Source organism: Mustela nigripes, chromosome 15, assembly GCF_022355385.1.
Source record: "Mustela nigripes isolate SB6536 chromosome 15, MUSNIG.SB6536, whole genome shotgun sequence".
Lineage (NCBI taxonomy): Eukaryota > Metazoa > Chordata > Mammalia > Carnivora > Mustelidae > Mustela > Mustela nigripes.
The window spans coordinates 41,517,791-41,543,641 of record NC_081571.1 but is presented as its reverse complement, the minus strand read 5'-3'; the positions used below and the strand labels follow the sequence as shown (position 1 = coordinate 41,543,641).

The 25,851-nt window shown below is 33.6% G+C and overlaps 2 long non-coding RNA genes across 3 annotated transcripts in view; one reads left to right on the top strand and one right to left on the bottom strand.

Annotated features, from left to right (window-relative positions):
* Positions 1–16,023, bottom strand: part of LOC132002796 (uncharacterized) — a 60,745-nt gene extending 44,722 nt beyond the window's left edge. The window contains exons 1-2 of the long non-coding RNA XR_009400017.1: positions 15,855–16,023; positions 10,115–10,189 (exon numbers count right to left, since the gene is read on the bottom strand). This is a non-coding gene — a long non-coding RNA (uncharacterized LOC132002796). The remainder of the gene's footprint in view (positions 1–10,114; positions 10,190–15,854) is intronic.
* Positions 7,232–25,851, top strand: part of LOC132002795 (uncharacterized) — a 133,546-nt gene continuing 114,926 nt past the window's right edge. For both annotated transcript variants that reach the window (XR_009400016.1, XR_009400015.1), the window contains exons 1-2: positions 7,232–7,333; positions 11,256–11,330. This is a non-coding gene — a long non-coding RNA (uncharacterized LOC132002795). The remainder of the gene's footprint in view (positions 7,334–11,255; positions 11,331–25,851) is intronic.

The window sequence follows — 25,851 nt, the reverse complement described above, 5'->3', positions numbered from 1 at the left end:
AACATGTCGACTCTGCTCATTTTTTTTTTCTTTACAGATTTTATTTATGTATTTATTTATGAGAGAGAGAGAGAGAGAGAATGCACACGATGGGAGGAAGGAGCAGAGGGTAGAAGAAGAAAGAGGAGGAGCAGGGGAGAGGAAGAGGAGGAAGGAAAGAGATGAAGAAAGAATCTCAAACCAATTCCATGTGGGGTGTGAGGCCCACTGTGCAAGGCCTGCATGGGGCTTGATTTCATGATCTGAGAGCTGGGTGCTCAACTGCCTGAGCCATCCAGGCACCATGCTTCCTAATGTCCTACTTTTCAAGCCATGGCTTTTTGTTTTTTAAGCGACAGCCTTCATCATTATTTTCAGGAGAACATTTTAGATATGAAGAAAAGTGAGAAAATACTACAAAGCACATACGGCTAATCCTCCTCCTGCTACAACTATAAATTGAAGATATGGCATATCCATTTTCTGTATGTGTAACTTTATAAAGATATGCTACTTCTTAGGCTCAGTTAAATATGTTGGATACAAGGATTATATTAAATAAGATGGTATGTGAAACACTCATTAATTTGTTTCTTTGTTCTCATTAGTGTGCTTAATTACTCAATAGATTAGCAACTAGTTATTTTTTTCTATTTTATTTTTTTCTTCTGTCCATATTTAAGTATTTACATTCCAGAAGTCAAAGGTAGCCTTGACCACTTTTCACTTTCCATGCTTCTAGGCAATCTTATCAATTTTCTGTTTTGTGGACTTGTGATTCTTCATCCTGGACTAAAAAACACCCACTGCTTTTAAATGATCTGTGCATATATGTTGGAGGTTTTCTTTTGTTTGTTATCCAAATCCTCAAATGCATCGTCCTCACCCTCTAAAATGAATTCTCTATTTATATTTGCATTTAATGTACGGCATCAGTGACTAGTTGTTGAACACAAACCAAAAATCCTGGGCATCTTCCTACTTTCCTCCATATCTCCCATTTTTACTGCCAAGTCTACCTATCTTATGTACCAGAGATTTTATTTTTCTTGTATTCATCATTGCTGCCAAAATTGCTAGCTGACCACCAAGGATTATTAAGTTAGTTGGGTGAAATTCTTACTTAAAAGTGGCTGTTCAGCCAAGGACTATATTTCGTTGTGCCACACTAAGTCATGGTAAATTTTGGATGTATCTGATGCAAATAGTTAGCAATACCTGACAATTATTTAAAATTCATTTCAACTTTATACCATGACCTCGGTTCATGTCTCCTCACGTCTTATCTGCATTTTTGCAACAGTTTAGTAATGAATATCTCCATGATCATTTAGTTTTCATCAGTTTTATGTTTGTCCAGCCACTAGAAATATATAAAACATTAAACTAAATATAATCAGATATCTATCTAAACACACATATGGCTCTCACTTTTTTTTTTTAAAGAAGAGGTATGTATCCTTTGACATTATTTATGAGGGACATCACAATTGCTTTCTCTTACCTCTCCAGGCTCAGTAGCCATCATTTCATGGAGCTATCATATAATTTTTCATTAAAATTCTAACAATTTTGTGACAACTTCCCTGAAATACTGGTCAGCAATATTCCTGCATTTCCAACTGCATGTTGGACATTGGTTACAATTCATTGAAGTTGGATGTAGTTTTCTGAATTCTCTATGCTATTTCATTGCTCTTCCCTTCACTTTCCAGATTTTATTAATTTGATCATTTCCAGTGATTCTTAAAATGCCCTGCCAGATGCTGTTTTTTGGGGGGTGGGAGGGGGGTAAGACTCTCCTTTCACCCTTTGACCTTAAACATCTTTTCTGTGAAAATGTAGTTCCAGGAAAATTTGTCTGCTTAAATATTTACAATTCCATATCAAAATGGACTGCTTACTTGTCTCTCTCATCTGCATAAGGTAATAAACAGTTCATATTAAAACTTTTGTTTTACTAATTGTAAATTATATGGGCCTACTATGGGAATTCCTGTGACTTCCATTCATTTCATTTATTACAAGTTACAGTGTGTAAGGCACAGTTGTTTTCTAGCTGGTTGAGTCAATAAATGACACACACAAAGTAAGAACATTATATATTTTATTAGAAGGTGTAAGTGTTATGAAATAAAATAAAAAATCCAAGCAAGTTGAGGGCAACAGGAATGTGGGTATTAATTTTAAATAGGATTGAGAGGGAAGTCCAGTTACTTTTGAACAAGGATATTATAGAGCTAAGGGAGGAGCCACATGCTTATGAAAGAAAAGCATTCTAAACCAAGGGAACAACATGTGAAGGCCGTAAGAATTGAACATGAGTGTATTTGAAGAACCAAAAAAAAAAAAAAAGCCTAATGTAACAAAGCTGAGGTGAGAAATGTTGAGAAGAATATCAGATGTGTAGCTGAGGATCACATTTTATTGATTTTTATAGGACTTTGTTAGAGTTTTGTCTTTACTGAGTTAACTGGAAACCAATGAAGGTATGTGAGAAGAAAAATAATATCATCTATTTTTTAAAGGAATTCCTCTTATTGCCCATATTAGAAAATGAATAAAAACAAGATGGTAAAGTGGTAAGAGTGATAGCAGAATAATTAAAAAGCTTTGCTCTAAACAGACAAAACTTGATGGCTGCTTAAAGTAGGATGCCAGTGATAGAGGTGGAGGGTGAGGGGGTGCTCTTATTATGGAAAATATCTTGTATTTAATGTCAGTTAACTGTCTTAATGAACTGAACATGAAGTGTGATTGTGGGGGGAAAAAGGATGGCTTCAATATTTTTGGCCTGAGAATTCTAAAGGATGGTGATGCCATCATCTGAGATGGAAGAGACAGTGTTTAGGGATGGGTTTCGGCATGGGGAGACCAGGAGTTCATGCTTTACAATCTGAGTTTGAGAATTCTACTATTAATTCAAGTGAAGATTTCAAGAAGTAAGTTTTATATAACTTACAGGTTATATTTAGGAGAACATTTCAGTATGGGCACATGATGGGACTATCTGGCATACAGATGGCACAAAGGCCATATAATACCAGGAGGAAGTACACATAAAGTAAAAAACTCCACAGTCTGAGTGTGGGCACTCCAAACTACAGATAAGAATCAAGCTAAGGGAAAACTGAAGAGTGGTTAGAGATGGTACAAGTTTTTGTCAAGCGGAAACAACAAAAAATAGTCTTTGAAATAAACTGGCTTTTTGACATTCTCTGATATCATTCCACAATTGTAATGTTTACTATATCTTGTAATATGCAAGAATTTATAAAACTGGGGTGCCCAGGTAACTCAGTTGGTTAAGCCTCTGACTCTTGTCATGCCCTCAGCATGGTGAGATGCAGCCCTGCTTCCAGCCATGCCTCAGATTCCCCACTCAGCATGGAATCTGCTTGAGATTCTTTCTCTCTCCCTCTCCCACCCCCTCTGCTCCTCCCCTGGCTCGCATGCTCTTTTCTCTCTCCCTCTCCCACCCCCTCTGCTCCTCCCCTGGCTCGCATGCTCTTTCTCTCTCTCTCTCTCTCTCTCTCTCTCTCGAGTTAATAAATAAATAAATAATTTTTTAAAAAAGCGAACTCCTTTGTTCTATTCTGTTGGACAAGCCTATGTGTGCCTTATATCCACCAAGATCCTATCACTAATATTTCTATTGATATATTTTTATTTTTATTTAGTTTTATAGATTTTATTTACTAATTTGAGAGTGAGAGAGAGAGAGAAAGGGCCAGAGAGAGCCTGAGTAAAGAGGGAAGGAAGTGAGGGAAGGAGTGAGGGAAGAGGGAGAAGAAGGCTCTCCAAGCAGGGAGCCCAAGGCAGCATTTGATCCAAGGACCCTGGGATCATGACCTGAGCTGGAGGCAGATGCTAGCCAACTGAGCCACCCAGGTGCTCCTGGATATGTCTTTAAATTATGAAACTTCAAAAGTAGAAATGGATACCGAAACAGCATTAGTCTGTGAATTATTTCTCCAAACATGTTTGATTTTTGAATAAAATAAACTTTTCTTAAGTGCACATATAGAGCATACTGAGAATAGTGCTCAAAGGTATGATAAACTTGATAACTATAATGTTGTAAGATGGAATAATAAAACCAGTACTAAAAATAGAGTTAACTTTTTTTTTTTTTTGGTAAGTATTGACTTCTAAACATTTAAGATATTCACACCAGACATTTTCTTCCTTTCTAAAATCAGAGTAGTTATTATTACTAGATTATATAAAATACTTTTGAATGAAATAAGAAACTACTGAAACTTCTGAATACAAGCCACCAGAAGAGGAAAAAAGTCTTATTTTTGCATTCACGTTTTTAAAAGAAGATTTTAGAATTTTTTTGACATACATTTTTTTTCAGCTAAAATAAAGCAAAAGAAATTTTATTGACTGATTCTATAGAACTCTTTTTTAAGAGAAGGCAAATTTAGAGCATTATGTGTAAAGAATCAGTAAGTTCATCCTTTGTATGTTAGAAATTCTCCACTTAGTGAAGCAGGAAGTAAAGGATCTATTAACAGTATTGATGGCAACTTTAGATGGGGAATAGAACATGCTTTATTATAATTAGATATAAACTAGTTCTGAGGAGATGAAGTTTAAGTTGTTATTAACTTGAAATTCCCCAAGGCATGATAAATCAAAGTAGGATGTCTGGAAGGGCACTAGAACACCCTGCAATTTGTCTAATTTGCAGTGAGCTAATAAGGTCGATAGTGGCATCTTTATGAATAAATGGACAACTTATGAAGTCAAAATGACACCTATTCCATATGTCTTGCGTTATCTCTTAAACCAATATATTCTCTTCTGATTCTCAAAGTAGTTAAACTATTAAGGGGAATTTTAAAAAGTAAAATATCCCTTTTATTAGTTGAGATTCAAAAACTGAACAAAAATGCACTGGTGTTAGAATTAAGCTTAACTGGTAGAGAGCAAATATAAGTTAATATACTAAGAGGAAATATTAAAGTCAGAGCCAAATATGAAATGACCACTATCCTTCAAAAGCTGACTTACATGACTTACAAATCTCGTGTAAGATATTCTGATATCTTACAACATTGTAAATAGAAATGGATTCTTAGACAATATAAAAGATCTGAACATCAAATGGCAATTAGCCAGAAATGGTGAAAGCTGAGGAATAATCCATTTTGTTTAGTGACGGCTCAGGAAACACCCTATCCTCATTTGGGTAATAACCTTATTTGGTTTTTCCTATTTACCTAAGGAGCCAGGAAACTCTGGCCCACAGCAAAATTAGACCCAATGGCTGATTCTATATGTCCTAAGAACAGATTTTTTTTTTAACATTTCTTCAAAAATCATAACAGTTATATTTCTTGACATGTGGAATTTCTATGGAATTCAAATTTCATTGTCCAAAAATAAAGTTTTATAGGCACACGCCCTTGCTTATTTATTTATGTGTTTTCTCTGGTGGCTTTCACAGAACAATGGCAGAATCACACTAGACCACATGGGTTACAAAGCCTGTACTATTTCCCAGCTAGCCTTTTACAGAAAAAACGTTGATGTCTTCTCATCAAAAAATGGAGAAATTCTTTTAATAGCTATTCTATTTCAAATTTGGTGGTTATTTTTTGACATTATTTAGAGAATCAAAATGGAGATAATATGAATGACTAGATAAAAACTGTACTAGATAGAAGGTTTGGAATCACACCTAGACTCTACTATGAACAGAAATCCAAAAGAACAAAAAAAGCACAAAACTTTAATTATATACTTTTTTAAATAAGAATGGCCAGCATTTGAATCATAAACTAGATTATTTTCAACCTTTCATCAGCACTAGTTTTCTCCTTGAGACATTTTTAGATATTAGAAATCATAGTATTTTTATTATATTCATATATATTTTATATATATATATGTAATTATATTACCTGTTGTTCTAATCCGAAAAGTATATAATTACAATCCTTTAAAATTATTATATTTAAAAATATTTTGTTTCTTTTAATGTAAGCTATTTGTCTACTTCACATTTATTTTGATTGTTATATACTAGTAAGCAAACTTAGCAAGAATGAAACTGTGTGCTCTCACCCACATGAACTATACTTACCAAGAAAAAGGTTCTTTATATTAAGCTATTCTTGCTGTTGTTTGTTTCTCTATGAGAGTCTCAGATGAGTCTCTAATAAAAAGGAAAAGGAAAAAGAAAGGGAAATGGAAAGTAGAAATATCTCAAATCGAAAAGAAAAACAGAACCAATAAATAGCATAAATATGAGAACAGAGAAAGTATTTTTTCCACTAAAAGAAATCCAGTTAGTCACATTATGAAAATATGCATTTTATTAATAGTCAGCACCAAGATAGTAAGAAGAAAACATTGGCCCGAGGGTTATGTTATATTTTTGTGTCCACTTGCTGTCAAGGGTGATAAAAGTAGGCAATTTGCCAACATGATTAAAAGCATGAGTTTTGGAGCTAAATATTTTGTATTTATGATATTCCTGATATTACTAACTATGATACCTTGGGAAAGTTAATCTCTCACTTGATTTGCTGACCTATAAAATAGAATTAACTATATATTACCTAAAATATTATTGTGAGGATTACACAGGAAAATATATTAGCTAGTCCTTTATATTTCTTGGTGCAGAATGTTTATTAAATGAGAGCTATTTTTACAAACCTTAGCAAAATGGCTCATATATTTACATAACATCTGAGGTTATCAGGCATTTTTAGTGCTTGTTTCAACTTTCATTCTTTGTACACATAAAAGCCAGTGGAGTGAAAATTTATCTAGGGATCGGAGAACTTAACCCAGAGAAATTTCTCACTGTATTTGATTTTAAACTAGTATTTTCAGATCATAATATATTACTTTTAAGTATTGTTATATTTCCTCCACATCCTCTGTGTCACTCGAAGACAATGCATTATGCTTTTTAAAATAGTTTCTCTACTTATTTAATAGAAAGTCTACCAGTAATAACAATAGAGTGGTTCGAGACTGCTAACGGTTGAACAAAATTTACTTAAAGGTATTTTTTGAGGTTGTTACTACATTCCAGGCACCATTATAGATGCTGGGGAAATAATGCAAAACTGCAAGGTCATGTTCCCAAACACTTTTTTCTAAGTAATCTTTTTGTTCTTGAGTTATCCTTAGGGATTTTATTTTTGATGATTTTATTTATTTGAGAGAAAGAGAAAGAGAACAAGAAAGAGTGCACAAGCAGGAGGGGCAGCAGGCAGAGGGAGAAGCAGACTCCTGGGGACCAGGGAGCCTCATGAAGTGCTGGATCCCAGGACCCTGGGATTGTGACCTGAGAGGAAGGCAGACGCTTAACCACTGAGCCACCCAGGTACCCCCTATTAGGGACTATTTTTGTGTGAGGTTAATGTTGAGAATAATTTTTTTCTTTTTCATTTATTAATATAACTATGTTGAGGAATTAAATGCTGTTAATGGAAGTTCAACTTTTATAATATTAAAGGAATTCTTTAGTTTTAAGACATTTAACCAATTCATTGCAAGACAGAAAAGATTATGTTTTAGATGCATTTCTTTAATGATAGTTAAATTGATAAATGATAGTTAAATAGAAAAAATTAACAATCACAAAGAAAATAAAAAGTAAACCAATAAGTTTTTTAAAAAGCTATTAAAGATAATGTTCATAAAAGTGATATATACATTTTCCAGCTAACTGAGATTTAGAGGAAGCATGTTTCTTTTTCAACTTGCATTTGAAAATATTTCTTGAACCTGTTAATTCCAATAATAAATGTGATAAATGAAAGTAATAATGATTTTATAATTTGAGTATAAAATTAAACTGATTCTTTAATGATTCTAAATTGAACATAAATGAAAAAATAAAGAACTAAATTTGACCAGCCTATTATTACATGCATCATAAGAATGAAAGTTACACATCACAATAAATTTAGAGGATGAAAACAGGTTTGGTCTACATCTGTTCCAATTAAAATATAAATAAACATTTATTATTTTAGTCAATTATTAAAAATATCTTCATGTTGTTTTTAAATATTTACTTTATTCCTAAATTATCAATATAGGAGAAAAAAAGAAGAAAAACTGTTCCTACAGTTTTCTATGTAGATATGTTTAAATATTTTACTCTATGGAGATCCAAATTTAGTGGAGAAAAGTTTCAAGTTTCTAAAGATTTTGAAATAATTTTATTTAAGTTTTTTTAAGTTTATTAAGTTGTTTCTAGAGTGTGGTAATATTATAGGAAATAAAAAAACCATATTTTTTAATACATTTGATACTTTTGTTACCTCCAAATACTCTTTCCCCAGATGATTCAGCTTAATATATATAATGAAGATATAACACTTACCATGCTCATTTTTATATTCATTCTCAACCTAAATTTTCACAGTATTACCTGTTCTACAAACAACTAGTTATGTATGCCCTATAAAATTTAAGTTGATGGAGTCATTGAATATTTTATTTATGTTTCAGTTTAGTTTAAAATATACGTACATCTTGCCCATTCCAGTGAAGTTGTGAAATCTTTCATCACATAAATAATTTTCATGTCTCTCTTTTATAACAAATTAATGGTATCCAAACTAAAAAAAAAAAAAAAGGCACATCTTCATTTAAACATAACAAGCTGAATCATTTGCAGTATTTGATTTTTATGAGCATTTTAGATCTATACACATATCAAAGCAAGCTTGAACTTTCAAGGCAAAGGTTTGATATTCCTACTAAATAATTCCTTTTAAACATGATGTCAGACCTTCAAATGATCAAAAAAAAAAAAAGAGAGATGGTGTAGCTAGGGCTTTTTTAAATTTAGTAAACATGCCTTTTAATAAAAATCAAATAAAAATGTCCAATGTAGAAGAAAAATATAACAATACTATTTCCAGGAATAGGTAAATAATATAAAAATTTTCTACATCAGAAGTGATAATATCAAGAAAGAAAAATTCATAAACTTAATTTATCTTTCCTCACCTGAACTGAAGGAGAATGTTTTCTGATGAATATTGTAAGAATAGTTCAGTATGAAGATTCTATCAATTCAAATGCTGGCACAATAGTGTCAGGATTACTATAGAGAACTAAAAATCAGATTTTCACTGTAATTCATTCAGTACACATATGGACCTGCTTCTAGCCTTTCCATTCAATGGTGAATTCATTCAGTTACCTTTACTTCTTGTTACACTTACCTATTTATTTAATAAACTTCTGTAAGTTCTTAGTCAAATGGAAGGTGTGTATTTGAGTAAGTGTTTTCAAAAGAAGAAAGTAGAAAGTGTTTTCAAGAATGTGGCAGATAAGAGGAGAGGAGTACAAGTGGGGCTGAAAGATAAACATTTCTATCTTTATCTTAAGCTCATTAAACTCCAGATTACAGTAGAAGAAACAAATTCCATTGCTTCTCCTTCCACATTCCAGTCATCAATCGGCTGTCTCATCACTTTCCCCTTAAGCTCGATCTTGTGGTAGTTAAGGTATAAAAGAAAGAAAAGCTTACAAGAAAAAATAAATATTAGCAGAAGGAACAGATAAAAGAGATTCAGTATCCAAATGCTCAGATTTGAAATTTTAATTGTAAAGTTATCACTAAATAAACTAATATCAATTTTAAACATAGTTCTAAACTAGAAGTAAATTTCTTTTTTAAAAAATCACTAAAAGCATTAGATATAGGATACATCTTCAAATATAATATTTGAAAGAAATAAATATATACAACACAAATGAACAAAATTGTAATGACCTCATACCCCACCCATGGTAAATTTTGCTGATTCTTCCTTTGGACATTTTCTCTGTGAAAATAAATTTTCTTTTAATATATGAACTTTCACTTCTCTGCCTCCTCCAGATTTCTTGTTTGCCTCTCCCACACCTACTCTCCCCTCCTTCCCATAGCATTTGGCATGTGGTATCACATGTAGGTAAAAAAACCTACAGATACTTGGAGAAAGAAAGAGGGGCAAAGTATAAGGTCAAAGTATAAGGTCATTTAACATCATGAAATCATGAAATCACAGTACTTCTGTAAACGCAAGAAGGGGTTAAACAGAAGGGCTGCCAGAGGAATAGTTAACAAACATAACTGACATAAGGAGCAGGTGGAATTTACCTGGACAACGTGGTGGTCAGTGGTAAACCAATTAAGCCTAGAGAAGGCCAGAGACAGAGAAGGAACTTTCCAGTTCTGTGGGGGTGCAAAATAAACAACTCTCAATGAATAATAAGACTTTCCTATTATTAAAAAAATATTTTATGGCATTGTACAACTAGGGATTTAGTGTAAAAATGTATGGATTTTCATAGAGAATTACAAAGTATGTTGCTTTAAAAAGTATATTAAAAACTGTACCCCTGGAGCTAATAATACATTATACATTAATAAGAAAATTTAAAAAACATTTAAGTATATTAAAAAAAGAATTTTCTAAAAAAATAGGATAAGAATTTTCTAACCAATCCAGGTAGATACTTTATAAAATGGATATACATTAAAAAGGATTATTATACTATATATACATCTCAGTAACTGTAAACTCTTAAATACCTTTTACATATAGCCTATAAATTTGACAGAAATCATTTTAGATCAAACTTTACCATAAAACAGTTCTAAATACATTTTGTTAATTTAAAATAAAATATTTTATTACTAGCTTATAGCCAACAAATCCTATATCCTCAATGATAATCTGAATTATGCAACATAATAATGAAATAAGGAAAAATAATCAATGTGTTTGCTTAGAATAGAACCATTGATTCCAAAACAAAGCAAAAGCATTTTAAGAAAAAGTATAACAATTTCTAAGTAGAAGAGTAAAATATTTTTTATTTAGGTAATTTTTAAAACTAAAGTATAAGTGGAAAAGACAGCCAAATAGATAGTCTCTCCTCCAGCCTCAGGAAGTCTAAGAATTTTACCAAATCCTCCTTGAATTATTAATATCTAATCATTAAGAGCTTATTATCACTTCCAAGCTAATGTACCAAATTGAGCACCTCAACTAGCAGCTGAGATGGTTTGTATGGGAGTAACTGGGATTGACTGAATATATCTGAGCCGAAGAGTGACCACTAATCACATACAGCTGAAGGGGTTATAAAAGTAGATGCTAACACACACACACATGCACACACACACACACACACGCCAGGTACAAAAAGGAAGCAGTGTCAGAGCTGAGAGATTCCCCAAGCTGAATTCATCTGACATCATTCAGCCTTGTTTCTTGTCATTGTGCATATCCCAGGTGAGGTGTGACTGGTACAAAGCTGTGTTGTTCTTCGTGGGGTGGCATTTGCCTCTTCTGTAAACCCTCTTAAAGGTAGGTAAACTTTTTACTTCTATGTAAATGTTACCACTAAGAAGTGGGGTGTTATCAGAAGCCAGAACTATTGTTGCCCTGGGAAGTCCTCTCAAGGACCTGCCTCTTTTACCGAAAGGTAAAGGCGACCTCATTTCTATCAAATTTGATCAGTTTTGTCTGATTTTGCTTATTATAGAAATGGATTTTAAGTAGGTAATCTTTTCTGTCTGCTTATTTTGTTCAACGCCATGATTGTGAGATTTGTCCATGGTGTGGCAGGTACGAGTATTTCGTTAATTTTTGTGAATTATCCATTGCACTGTTGTAGAAATGGTACTATTTGTTCTACTGTTAGTAGGTAGTTGGGTCTGTTGCAAATAGTTCTGCTTTGAGCATTTTCACTAATATGTCTCTGCTGTTGTTACACACAGAGATTTTCGTTTGATATGTACTGGGGCATAGAAATGCTTCTTCCTAAGTTTTGCATATGTTCTACTTTCAGTAGATACTATGAACATCTTTTTCCTAGCAGAAGATTAGTTTTCAGTTATTTCATCTCACTCTCACTTTTTAAAGATTTTATTTATTTTAGAGAGAGATTGCAAGTATGGGGAGGGACGGTACAGGAGAGAGAGAATCTCAAGCAGACTCGGATCTGAGCATGGCGCTCTCAACACAGGACTTGATCTCACCACCCTGAGATCATGACCTCAGTTGAAATCAAGAGTCTGATGCTTAACTGACTGGGTCGCCCAGGTGACCCAGTTACTTCATATCCTTGCCAGCACTTAGCGTTTTCTGTCTTGAAGTTTAGTGATTATGGCAGGCATATATTATGTTATTATAGTTTTTATTTTCATGATATTTATAACGAATGATACATGTAGTGTGAAACCTTCTCTTTCTGATATGCCTTTAGAATACTCTAATGATACGCTCAAAAAAGGAATCTTTAATATAAGTATGGCCCAACTTAATTAGGGTTTTGTGGGTGTTTTTTTTTTCTCTATTACATTTAAAAAAAATGTTTCCCAATCTCACTTTATGAAGATTCTATGTTCTCTTTTAGAGACTTTATTCTCACTAAGATCTTTAATCCACCTAGAATTGATTTCCATGAATTTTGTGAGTTTGGATAAAGGTATTTAAAGATTTTTTTTCATCTCTTCCCTGTTTATGTTTTGTTTTTTTTAAGATTTATTTGTCAGAGTGAGTGAGTGCAAGCAGGGGGAGGGGTTAGCAGAGGGAAAAACAGGGTCTCTGCTGAGCAGGGAGTGCATTGTGGGACTGGATCCCAGGACCCTGGGATCATGACCTAAGCCAAAGGCAGATGCTTAACCAACTGCTCCACCCAGGTGTCTCTTCCCTGTGGTTTTGTTTCATTGGTTTAATTGTTATTTTTGGTGCAATAGTATACTCTCAGTTATAACTCTATGGTAAGTCTTGAAAAGTGGTCCTTCAATTTGTAAATAGAAGTTGTTCTTCCCGATTTTCTTGGCTGTTTTTTCTCTTGCACTTAACACTATAAAAATAGAACTCGTCCATTATTTAAACTCTGCTGAGATTTTAATTGAATTTGCATCCACTTTTTCACATCTTCAGTTTCTCTCAGTATTTTTTTTTTTTTTTAATCTCGCATCTCTTGTTAGATTGATTATGAGTATCACTTTTCTTCAGGGATCTTCTTTCATTTTTGGATATTTTTGGTGTTTGGGTTTTGTTTTTGTTTTTGTTTTTGTTTTTAGCTTCTCACGTGCTTAAAGTACTTATCTGTGCTAGTGATTCAAAAGGTGAGTTCTCCCATAAGTACACTGAGATGACAAAGTTTCTGAGATAACATGGTAAAAAAAAAAAAAGGAAAAAAACTATGAAAATCTATTTTTTTAATGTCATAGATTGTCACAATTAAACTTCTGTATTGCTTCCTCTATTTTGCATTGAACAAAGTCTTTTCACTTAGAATCTTGGTGAACTCACTAAAATTCAAGAATCTGGATGGTTTCCTCATTTTTTTCTTAATCAAATTTTTATATCCTTTGATAATTAATATTCAGTTTTGCTTTTTTGCCAGTATTGAGTAACTCAACAATGAGATGATATATATAAAGTATGGTCAATTTTCCATAACTGGGTTTGTAACAAGTTGGATCCAGATTATTACAGTAATACCAATGATCCCATATGCCACAATTTATCCTATTTTCCCATTTAGTGTCCCAAGCAAAATCAGGCAAACCAAAGTTTTTGAATTAAGTAATAAAGATGTAGGGATATGTTCTTGCTCTAAAGATATGATCTGATAACAATAATTTCTCCTTAGTAGTTAATTTATTAGAATGTCCTTGCCTCTCTTTTACTAGCTTGAAGTATGGTTCATTGTTCAATGTTTTGTGTCAGAGTGAGAGATTTCCTTGCTACCAGGTTCCCTCCACAGACTAAGCTAATTAAATACAAAGCAAGAGCGATTTCCACCCTAATAAATCTGCCTGTGGGTTAAGACACTATGTCACTTTGGTAGTTCTTTCAATAAAGCCAGAAGGGATTAAACCTAGAGCTTTTTTAAATCATTACCCATGACATTAGTAATAGTCTTCCAATCCTACCCTATCACAATGAATGCTTTGACAGGAAAATTTCCCTATACTGCTCTCAACAATCTAAGTGAGATGGTCAGCACTTAGGACAACTGACAGATTCTATTATAAAAATTCATGCACATTTTTCTTAGTGGCAGAAATAAAAGAAACTGATTTCCATCTCTATAAATCCTAATTGATCAAACATAGCCATACTTTGAACATAAAACAGCTTCCCATTTTAAGTCATCTGATTTTGACAATAACTATAAAACTTTATGACTGCTAAAATGAATGTTTATTTTGAATGTTCTGTTTTCTTTGAACATGTCCCTTTGTAAATAAAATGAGTGAAAATCTTTGTGCAATTTTACATTTAATTTCTCAAGAACAGCAGAACACATTAAGGTTTGAATTTGAATGTACTTTTCTTTAAAGAAAAGATGTAATGTGATACAAAGTTCAATTTCTTCTTTGCATCTGATGGTCACCAGCCATCTTTTTAAAGCTGTTGCTTTCAGAGAGCATTGCAATACTTAGTACCAGGCCTAGTAAAACCCCTTTTTAATCAGGTAATGATAACATTGTGTTCTATAAGCTACTTTTGGTTAAGACAGAAGTCTGAACCATGTTGTCAATGAGTGGATGACTTCTTCATTAAGATCTACTTAACCATTTGATAAATTCAGATTCTCAGTTTATACTGTTGAATACCTCTTTTTAAAATTAGGTTTTCTATCTTAATTCCAGTATAGTTAAAATATACAGTATTATATCAGTTTCAGGAAAAGGTGTATAATACAGTGATTCAACAATTCTTTACATCATTCAGTGTTCATGATGACCAGTGTACCCTCTAATCCTCTTCACCTATTTTACCCATCCCGTCTTCCCTCTTTATATGCTCTATTTTAAACAAGTACCCTCAGTTAGTTGTTTTTTTTTTTTTCAATAAGAACATTTTTTACTTGAAGCATACTTCAGAATACATGGATCTAAGATATATATATATTTTTTCTTTTTTTCATCAAATAGAATACACATTTTCAAGTACACATATAAGAATGCCCTGGTTAGGGGCACCTGGGTGGCTCAGTGGGTTAAGCCTCTGCCTTTGGCTGGGGTCATGATCTCAGAGTCCTGGGGTCATGATCTCAGGGTCCTGGGGTCAGGAACTCAGGGTCCTGGGGTCATGATCTCAGGGTCCTGGGGTCAAGTCCCACACCGGGCTCTCTGCTCGGTAGGGAGCCTGCTTCCTCCTCTATCTCTCTCTCTCTGCTTGCCTCTCTGCCCACTTGTGATCTCTCTCGGTCAAATAAATAAAATCTTAAAAAAAAAAAAAGAAGAATGCCCTGGTTAAATCGGATAAAAAGAGATTTAACAAATATTACAAATTTAAGACTGAAATCCCACTAAGTATTTTCTCCAACCACAATAGTACAAAACTAAAGATCAATAATAAAACTGGAATCTACAACATAAATGTTAAATATTTCATATGTAAATATTAAAGAGCACACTGCCACAAAAGCAACGCGGCAAAGTATGTCTCAAAACAAAACACAATATTCTAGAACCTATGGATATAGCAAAAGCAGATGTTAGAGTGAAATTTGTGCTATAAATGCTTGCATTAAGAAAAGTTCAAATAAACACAAGGAACTAAAAGTAGAAACTTAGCTGAAATTTAATAGAGGAAGGAAATAATAACAAAGAAAAACCAGAAGTAAAAAATTAGAGACCAGAATAAACAATAATACAGCACTGAAAGTAATGACCAGTTTTAAAAAAAAAAAAAAAAGGCAATGTTTTAACTACACTAACAAAGAAAAAAAAGTGAGAATATTTGAAAGCCAAAATGAGAAATGGGAGAACAGTAGATAACCACAGAAATATATAGTATGATAACAGTTTACTATAAATAATTCTATACTCAGAAATCAGATCACTTAGAAATGTACATTACCTCTTAAGCAGACCAAGAATTTTCTCCATAACTTCCATGGGTAACTTCTCTATTTTCTTTGAATTCACCTTTATGGTGTTATTAAGAGTATCTAGCACGTATTGAACATTCACAGGCAATTCTTCACCTTACACCACTGCTTGGTTTTCATAGCTGTTCCCTTCCCACAAGAAAGCCTTGAAACACTAGTGTTTGAATAATGAGCAAAGAAGATAACTATGTTGACTCAAGACAAATTCTTCAGTTAATGATTTAATGTTAAGCAGTAAGTCATATTGTCTTCAGTTGCCCTACCAATGGTGACTTGAATTATGGAAAGAAAAACTATCCATTGAACTTGAATGCATGGATCTAGGAACTAGGACTAGTAAAACAAAATCTCTATCCTGAAGGAGCTTTCAATATACAATCATCCCTTAAACTATGCCCCTGCCTCCTTCTAATTCTCTGCCTAGATTTCTTTTTTCTTTTTTAAAACTTTATTTAGGTGAGAGAGCCTAAGTGCACATGAGTGTCCACTAGTGGGGGGAGGAACAAGCAGACACTCTGCTATCAGGGATTCCCCATTCCTAGCCAGCGCCAGGCATATAGGGGCCTGAGATCCTGACCTGAGTCCGAGTAAGAGGCTAAACTTACTGAGCCACCAGGCATTCCGTCTATCCTGCCTAGGTATCTTGTATTCTTGTTAAATAGAATTAAAATTGTCATGATTATATCCAAATGTAAATGTTTCTTAGAAGATGGGCATTGTCACTCAATACCACGTGGTCTGAACGTATTGTTACAATCCATAAGGTAGCCATTAAGTGAGTTCTTTGTAGACAGAAGACTTTTCATTGGGATGAGAGCTATTATGGACAAAATGCACTTTGAAAAGCAGCTGGCACTAAATAAATAGCATGGGTCCCGGGAAGCCGCAGCAGGAAAAAATCATAAATGGAAATAGAGTTATTTCTGAAGATATTCCTGGCATATTTCATATTTTTTTATATCTTTAACAAATAATCACTAGAATTTGCCAGACTAAAACCTCAAATGTTCAAAAGAGCTCTTATAATGAAAATCATTCATTCTGTATTTTATTAGAAGTTCATCTTCATCTGTTAGGTTTCTCATTAATTTCAAAGATGCTAGAAGGATTGGCAGACTTAGAGTGCTAAAAGATATCCAAATCATTTTTCCAAATATGATTAAATGTGTGAGGTTGGGCGTGATCAACATTTATGATTATCTGAATGGTAGTACACCAAGGGGGAGGAGAGTGTGGGTGGAATTGCTCAAGGCTGTTCCCAGGAGGCAAAGATAAAAGTAGTGGGGAATTAAGCAGAGTCAAAGTATGCTTATTATCATTATAATAATTCCCAGCAGCAAGATCTTTTAGACTATAGTAAAGTCTTCCAAGTTTTCCATTTGAGTTATGTAAAACTAGATTAGATAAAGCACTGGAGAATTTACTTAAGAATAAAAGCCTGCCCTGATGGAAAGAAGGGGGAGATGACCAAATCTTCCTTTCCATTTCTAATTGTTAGGACTCCGGGAAACATATAATGGATTTAAAAACACAGCAGTTGTCCTTATAATTTTTTAAGATGAAAGCAGGTTATTCATCTTCATAACCAGAATAGTCATTACTGGAAGCAGATCTATGTCAGTGGTGAATGACTAGATTTTTTCAATAGATAACCTGAACGTTTTTCCACAGTGAATTAGCTCTAATCAACTTGACATGTAAGAATCATGTACTTTCTGTGGAACCACCATAGATTTTGTCAATCACTTACAATGCATGTCCCCCTATCTTTAACGTGTTGAAATTGTATTTATTTATATGCCATGAAAAATACAAAAATCTGGGACCCCAGATATCACAGAAATAGACTGATACACATGGTTGTTAGTTTTAAAATATTCCAAATACGTCTCTCAAATCTATGCATTTGGATACTTTGAGGAGAGCTTAAAGTGAAACAATTTATTAATAATTAAGAGAGGTGGATATTTTGTACTTATGAGTAATTATAAATCAACAACAAAAAAAGTGGTTGAATCTACTGGCCAAAGGCATTAAGACCAAGAAAAGGATCAGCTTTATACCAGCAACTCTATAATAAAAATAGTTTAAAATCGTAAACATTTGTACATTCCACTCAGGTCTGTTTCTTTAAATTTTCTTCAATTTATAACACAAAAAAGCTCGGAACATGAGTAAGGCATATAACTCTTAAGGTTTTCACATAAACAAGGATCTGAAGAAATCTTTTATTTCCCTTCTAGAAAAAGGACAGGAAGAGCAATATAAATAGAGTACCAAAGCAGAGTTCTGAATGTGAGAAATTGAGTTTGGAAAATACTAAAGACCTGTCCCCCTTCCAGAGAGTAAGATGAAGTTTTGTATCTCAACTTGAAATGGTTTGACTGAAAATGAGGAAAACTACTTTATTTCTTTTCCAATGTATTTATTAAGGAAAACAGTGCAATTATAGTAGTTTACCCCTCCTCTGGTGGGGTCTATTATATGTGTTTTCTATTACACAGCCCAGGGGTCTCTAAATGCTTGGTTCAACCCAAGAATGGATGAATGGACTATTCTTTGTCTTTATTCCACAACATAATTTATTTTGAGTTGCCTTGTCCTCTGGGGACTGTAAAAATATGTTAATGATTATCGAGACTTTACCATAAAATATAGTATGTTCATTTAAATTTGAATCAAACATAGTAGATTTTTTAAAAATATATATAAATATGTCCCATGTAATATTTGGGACATATTTATATTTAAAAATTATTTATCTGAAATACAAATGTAACTGGACATCCTCTATTTTATGTAGGCGCTCTATTTCTGTACAGTTTCTTTCTAGCTGGTTATCATCAGAGGGAGTACTTGGGCATGACTCCAGCAAGCTGCAAAGACACTAGAACCATGGCCACGAAGTCTTCCACATGAAACTGATGATCTGTGAGACCAGTTTTCTGGCACTAGAACTTGTAGCTGGCCTTCCCTGTCCCACTCAGCTAGTCTGTCCTTATTAGCAGCACTACTCCTTAACAACTAGCTTCCACTAGTTCTCTAGTGAAAATAAATCTAGCCTTGTCTCTCTCAGTACATAAAGACCTACTTTCCCCACCAGTTGCCTCCAGGTTTTTGCTTATTATAACCTTTCTACTAAAAAAGGTACCGATCTCTTTTCCTCACATTCTTATTCTATCAATAAGAATTACATTGTTAATATATATAGGGTAATATCACTAGCACATTAACTGATGGCTCTCTCCTTGAGTTATTGAGGGTCAAGCCTGAGGAAGTGATTATACTTCATTCTGAGGAAAGGAGAAAAATTTTATCTTTTCTAATTCTTTCCCTCTCTATCTAGTCCCTCTAGCCTTTAAAATGATTCCTTCTTGGGATGCCTGGGTGACTCAGTGTGTTAAGCCACTGCCTTCGGCTCAGGTCATGATCCCAGGGTTCTGGGATAGAGTCTGGCATCTGGCTCCTTGCTCGGCAGGGAACCTGCTTCTCTCGCTGCTTCTGCCTGCCTCTCTGCCTGTTTGTGTGTACTCGCTTGCTCTCTCTCTCTCTCTGGCAAATAAATAAAATCTTTAAAAAAAATAAAATAAGGGGCACCTGGGTGGCTCAGTGGGTTAAAGCCTCTGCCTTCAGCTCAGGTCATGATCCCAGGGTCCTGGGATCGAGCCCCGCATCGGGCTCTCTGCTCGGTGGGAAGCCTGCTTCCTCCTTTCTCTCTGCCTGCTTCTCTGCCTGCTTGTGATCTCTGTCTGTCAGATAAATAAATAAATAAAATAAATAAAAAATAAATTAAATGACTCCTTCTAGAGATGCCTGGCTATCTCAGTGGATAAAGAGTGCAACTCTTGATCTTGGGGTTATAAGTTTCAGCCCCATTACTGGATATAGAAATTACTTAAAATCTTAAACTTATTCCTTCTAAAGGAACAAATATGAAAGTATAATTTTCATATGAAAAGTGGTTGAATGTTTAAATGATGAGGCACTGGAAAAAACTCAGATTACTTAAAACTTCAAATAATAACTTTTTTTAGGTAGGCTCTATACCCACTGTGGAACCCAGTGTAGGGCTTGAACATAAGAACCTGAGATCAAGACCTGAACTGAGATCAAGAGTCAGATGCTTAACCAGTTAAGCCACCCAGGCACCCCAAATAAGGAATCTTAATAAATAAATACTATAGAGATTAAAAAAAAAAAAAAGTTAAATTCCCTCTGGCAACCACAAGTTTGTTCTATTATAGGTCTGATTCAGTTTTTCATTTATTTATTCATTCTTTTTTTTTTTTAATATTCCACATATGAGTGAAATCATGTGGTATCTGTTGTTCTCAGACTGACTTATTTCACTTAGCATAATATCTCCTAGGTCTATCCATGTTTTTACAAATGGCACAATTCTGTCCTTTTTTATGGCTGCATAATATTTGTGTTTGTGCGTGTGTGTGTGTGTGTGTGTGTGTGTGTGTGTGTATACACCACAACTTCCTTAGTCAACTATCTATGGGCACTTAGGTTGCTTGCATATCCTTGGAATTGTAAATAATACTGCAACAAACATGGGGTGAATAGATCTAATTCTACTAACACTAATTCTAAATTAGTGTTTTTGTCTTCTTTGGGTAAATATGCAGTAGTGGAATTATTAGACTATATATGTATTTCTATTAATTTTTGAGGAACCTCTATACTTTTTTCCACAGTGGCTACACCCAATTTACATTCCCACCAGCAGTGCACCAGGATTCTTTTTCTCCACCTCTTTATCAACACTTTATTTCTTTTGTTTTTTATTTTAGCCATTCTGATAGGTGTGAGGTGATATTTCCTTGTGGTTTTGAGTTGTTCTTCACTAATGATAAGTGATATTGTACACTTTTTCATGTGTGTGATGGCCATCTGTATGTCTTTGGGAAGAGGAGAAGATGAGAAATGGGAAATGGCAAATGAGAAATGAGAAATTCAGGAAGAGGTGTGAGAGATATAGGCTTCCAGATGGAATGAATAAGTCATGGGAATAAAAAGTACAGCATAAGGAATATGGTCAATGATACTGTAATAGTATTAGATGGTAACAGATGGAAGCTACACTTGTGACAAGGATAGCATGACCTATAAAATTATCAAATCACTATATTGTACACCTGAAACTAATATAACATCATGTGTCAACCATATACAAATAAAAAATTTAATAAAAAACTTGTTAGTTAATTGGATATATATCTTCATTTGTTTAATACTTCACAGCCCAGTCTTGCATTTATACTATGTCCAAATAAGTTGAAAAAAATCAAATCTTTATTTCTACATAAGACAAATTAGAAAGCTATTCATTTTTTCTAATGTAAGAATATGATCAAAGTGTTATGAATAAAATGTCCACATACTATGGATTTTTTACTGAATAAATGTATTTGATTAAAATTTATAAATTATTTTTAAGATTTTATTTATTTGAGGGAAAGCAAGAGAGCAGAGGTGGACAATAGCATAGCAGCAGAGGAAGAAGGAGAAGCAGACTCCTCTCTGAGCAGGGAACCCCATGTGGGGCCCAAACCCAGGACCCTGGGATCATGACCTGAGTCAAAGACAGACACTTGCACCCCTGTTTATAAATTACTTTAGTTATGTCAGTGACTGGGAAAATACCCCCATGTTCTAGCTCTTGGAATCATGATCAAGGATACCTATTAGTATCTGCTATTCATATCTTCTGTCTCTTATTTTAACACTTCCCCTGCTTAGTACAAGTAGCAGGTATTTATATAATAGGAGAACATTCTGTTAGAAGATAACCTGGAAGACTTTGCACCAAGGGTAGTATATTTAATGTATACAAACCTGTGTAAAACTTTCAGGGTTTGAATTCAGAACTGACTTTGAGATGTTGTATTGTTTATTCCACTCTCAGTCCCTTGCAAAAATTGCTTCAGTGACTGGATATCCTTCCAAGAAAAAAAGAAATCTAAAGTCATTTCCTGGCCTATTTATCTATCCAGGTTCATCTCACACCACCACTCAATGGACTCCACTTTTGGCATCAATATTATTAAATTGTATGCAATTTTTTAAAGGTGACATTCTCTTTTTAAACTTACAGCTTTTTATCCACACAATTTTCTTTCCTGGATCACTCTGTTCTCCCTTCCCATCCTTGTTAAACTTGGTCATCATCAATATTTGGCTTCTGTATCTCCCTTCTGGGAAAGCCTAAACAGTCACCTTCCCCACCCACTCCATGAACTCCCAGAGCACCCCATAATTCATCCATATATATGTTTTGTTGTCTTTACCAGAATACTGGCTCAAGTCCTCTGTAGGGGCAGAGACTATTTTCAGCCCCCGTCAAATCAGTTCCTTTCTCAATGTTTGGCTGAATGAATAACTCTCTAACTACCTCTGTGGCCCTGAATGAGACACTCTTTGGGCTATAGATTGCTTATCTATAGGTAAAAACGATTGGGCTATATGATCTTTGTGGTGTTTAACAGCTCTTGAATGCCATGAGTTTATGGTTAAGTCTACAATATACCAAATAAAATTATTTGGGTGTAGATTTTTGAATATTTTGCCATTCTAAAAAAAAGATTATATTTACTATGTACAATTTTAAACAGTCTATAAAGCAACTTTTTTGTCATTCCCAATATTGCCACATCTTAAAATGTCTCTTTCCTTATAGAGAGATTCACAGCTGTAGATTAAAAATAACTTTGAGATAATGTGGAACTGTTCTGAAATTTTAAGTCCTCTAGATATTCCAACATAGCTTAATATGACAAATCAAAAAAGTTGAAGAGACTTTCAGAATAATGTCCTTATCCCTTTTTAGCACTAAATTCTTTTTTCCTTTAATTGGCTTAATTTTGACATTTGAATAAGTGATGGTTACATCCCAATTTCTCTTGAACTTTTAGAAAGCTAATAAAATGGTGTAACAAATCATGAGTGTGGTTGGAAAGAAAGTGAATCTTCAGAAAGAGTTGAGCACTTGAAATGAAGAAATACATATCAAAAAAGCAAGAATAAGAATTAAAAAGAAAACATTTCAATACTCATGAAAAATGTGCTAATAAGTGGATATGTAACTGTACTATTCATTAAGCATTTCAAGATAGTCCAAAAATCAAATTCTATTAGTCTAATTCATTCTCTGAATAAAGTAGGTGATATTCTAATTCTGAGCTCATTGAACCTTGTTATTTTTTAAATGCTATTAATATATTAGAACAAATAATTTCTATATCCGGCCAAGATGGAAAGTAGGGCTAGCTTTTATTCTCAACTGAAATAATTAAGGAGGAGGAGTAGAATAGCTATTTTAAACATTGTTCTTCAAGATACTAGTCATCAACAATGCGGGTTAGGGATTCTTAGAAATAGTTAACAAATGAGGTTTTTACTCTTGAGAGAGGTTCTCTCACTGATCGCAATTTGTCACGAACATCCAACCTATTTTTTGGTCACTCCTATCAGATAAAAAACAAACAAAACAAAACAAAACAAAACTGTGCCTTCAATTATATCCTCCTGTTGGGATTTTTTTGTTCCTTTTAGTCACTTGGTCCAGTCAGGAAGGCCAATTACTAAAATACAATCAAGCAGAGAGAGTCAATTATCATATGGTTTTGCTTATTTGTGGAGTATAAGGAATAACACGGAGGACATGGGGAGCTGGAGAGGGGAAGGGAGTTGGGGGAAATGGAGGAGGAAATGAACCATGAGAGACTGTGGACTCTGAGAAACAAACTGAGGGTTTTGGTGGGGAGAGGGGTAGGGGATTGGGTGAGCCTGGTGGTGGGCACATATTGCATGGAGCACTGGATGTGGTGCATAAACAATGAATTCTGGAACACTGAAAAGAAATTTAAAAAATAAAAATAAAATACAATGTTCTAAATGTTCATACTAAATGTTCTAGGAATTTGTAGGACCTGGTGTATTAAGGCTATACTATATCCTTGTACTCCATATTCTATTCTACTGGTAAACACACACACACACGAAATAATTTTGAATTGTTTTGTCAGTGCCAGAGTACTATAGATACAGTCAAAAGATGGGATTCTAAAATTACTTGACCAAACTGCTTTGTTGCTTGTATTGTGCTCACAATATTTCTAATACCTACTTCAGCACATAAAAAGAATCAGTTTGGATTATTTTGTCTTTTTATTTCCCTCTTCTCTTTTATATGACTCTGCTGGGCTTTTTTAAACTAGTTTTTTTCCTTTAAAAATATTCTCTTTTTGTAGTGATTTATTTAGTAGTCTCATAAAATAAACTGCAAAGTAGAGTGATGCTTGTATATCAGTTTATAAGAAACAGTTTATATAAAGTGTTGCAAATCATAAAGATATAATTTGATAGCAAATAAATGTGTGCCAACTATCAAAATACATCAATTTAATTTAGATGAAAAAATCAAAAGCATAACTTACAGAAACTTATTTTTTCAATAGAAAGCCACCTGTCCTTACTAGAAATAATCACAGAGAATTTCATAGTTAGGAAACATAAAAAGCTCTATGCTTGAATAGTTATGAAACAATTTAAATTTTGATTGTTCAGACAGTGTAGTGAGACTGATTAAAAGTGAGGAGGTAGAAACATATGGCAGTAAGTAAGTAAAGACGAGGCTCTATAAAACACTAAAAAAATAAATCTTGCTGCAATCTGGAAGCCAATGAGACTCTGACGGATTGGGTCACAATATGATTTTTTTCCACATATTAGAACATTAATATGTTGAACAACTTTATGTAGTATTTTTTCCCCTACTTTCTTCCCCTCCACAAGGCCAGAGCAAATACACAATATTTTATTGCAAAATATAAACCTTTGGGTTTAGATCTATTTTCACAATAACTGTAATGATCTCTAGATTTATGACAATGGGATAGAGAATAATAATGCAAATTTGTCAAAAGAATACTTTGATAATGACTTTAAAGTATAAATTCATAGTTACAATAGAAAGCATTAGAGAAGCACTGAATTATCAATGTAAACAATATACTTATAGGACCATACATACAAGACCAACATCAAAATGACTATCACCTTAAGAGTAACCTTTTTTATATTTCAAAGGCCATTTTTGGCTTATGTAGTTGGAATGAGCTTTCATTCTCTGACAACATAAAGGGATTGTGTTGTTGAAGCCTAACATCTGCAGATCATACATTATTTAGGTTAAGACATTTTTCACTGGTTATTTATAATTGGATCTGTGATAACTATTACCTCAATATTTAAAGCAACAGGTTTTTCATGTACCAAATATAGAATTTCTCACAACTACCGTATAGTATAATTATTTGTCCTTAGAAATGTCTGACTACTGAGATCTGAACTTCTAAATTTAGTATGCAAAATCTGATCCATATTCATACCCAGATCTCTTAGTACATTATAGGGTCCTAATAAATGTCCTCTGTGGTGATTGCATCTTCCTTTTTTGGCAAGAATGTGAGCATATTTATATATTGGAAAGGATACTACAATTGAATCACAAATTTTGCATTTTTTTCTCAGTAATGTCTGTGGTCTACTAGCTCCACTTTTTCCTTTTTATACCATTAATTTTGGATACATTTTACTCAGTTTAATGCTTTAATTTTCTGGATTAATGAAGTTTAAAAATATTAAGAATCAAAAGAAACACAAATGATGAAATGTATTAATGATACCTATTCCTGAAAAGTTACTGAACTTGAAATAATTTATAAAAATGAAAAGCATAACTATGCTTTAGACCACTTCCTCCTTTATGACATAGTCTGTGTGTTTCCTCCAGCTATATGTCACATCTCCTCATCCCTGTTAGGTGGAAGGAAGTGTATGTCTGTCATTTTTAAAGATTAGAATGCTTTCGAAACTCTCTTCTTCTAGCCTAGTCTACTTTGGCGGGGGTGGGGGGATGAATTTCTTCTACTTTTTCTTTTTTATTTAAAGATTTTA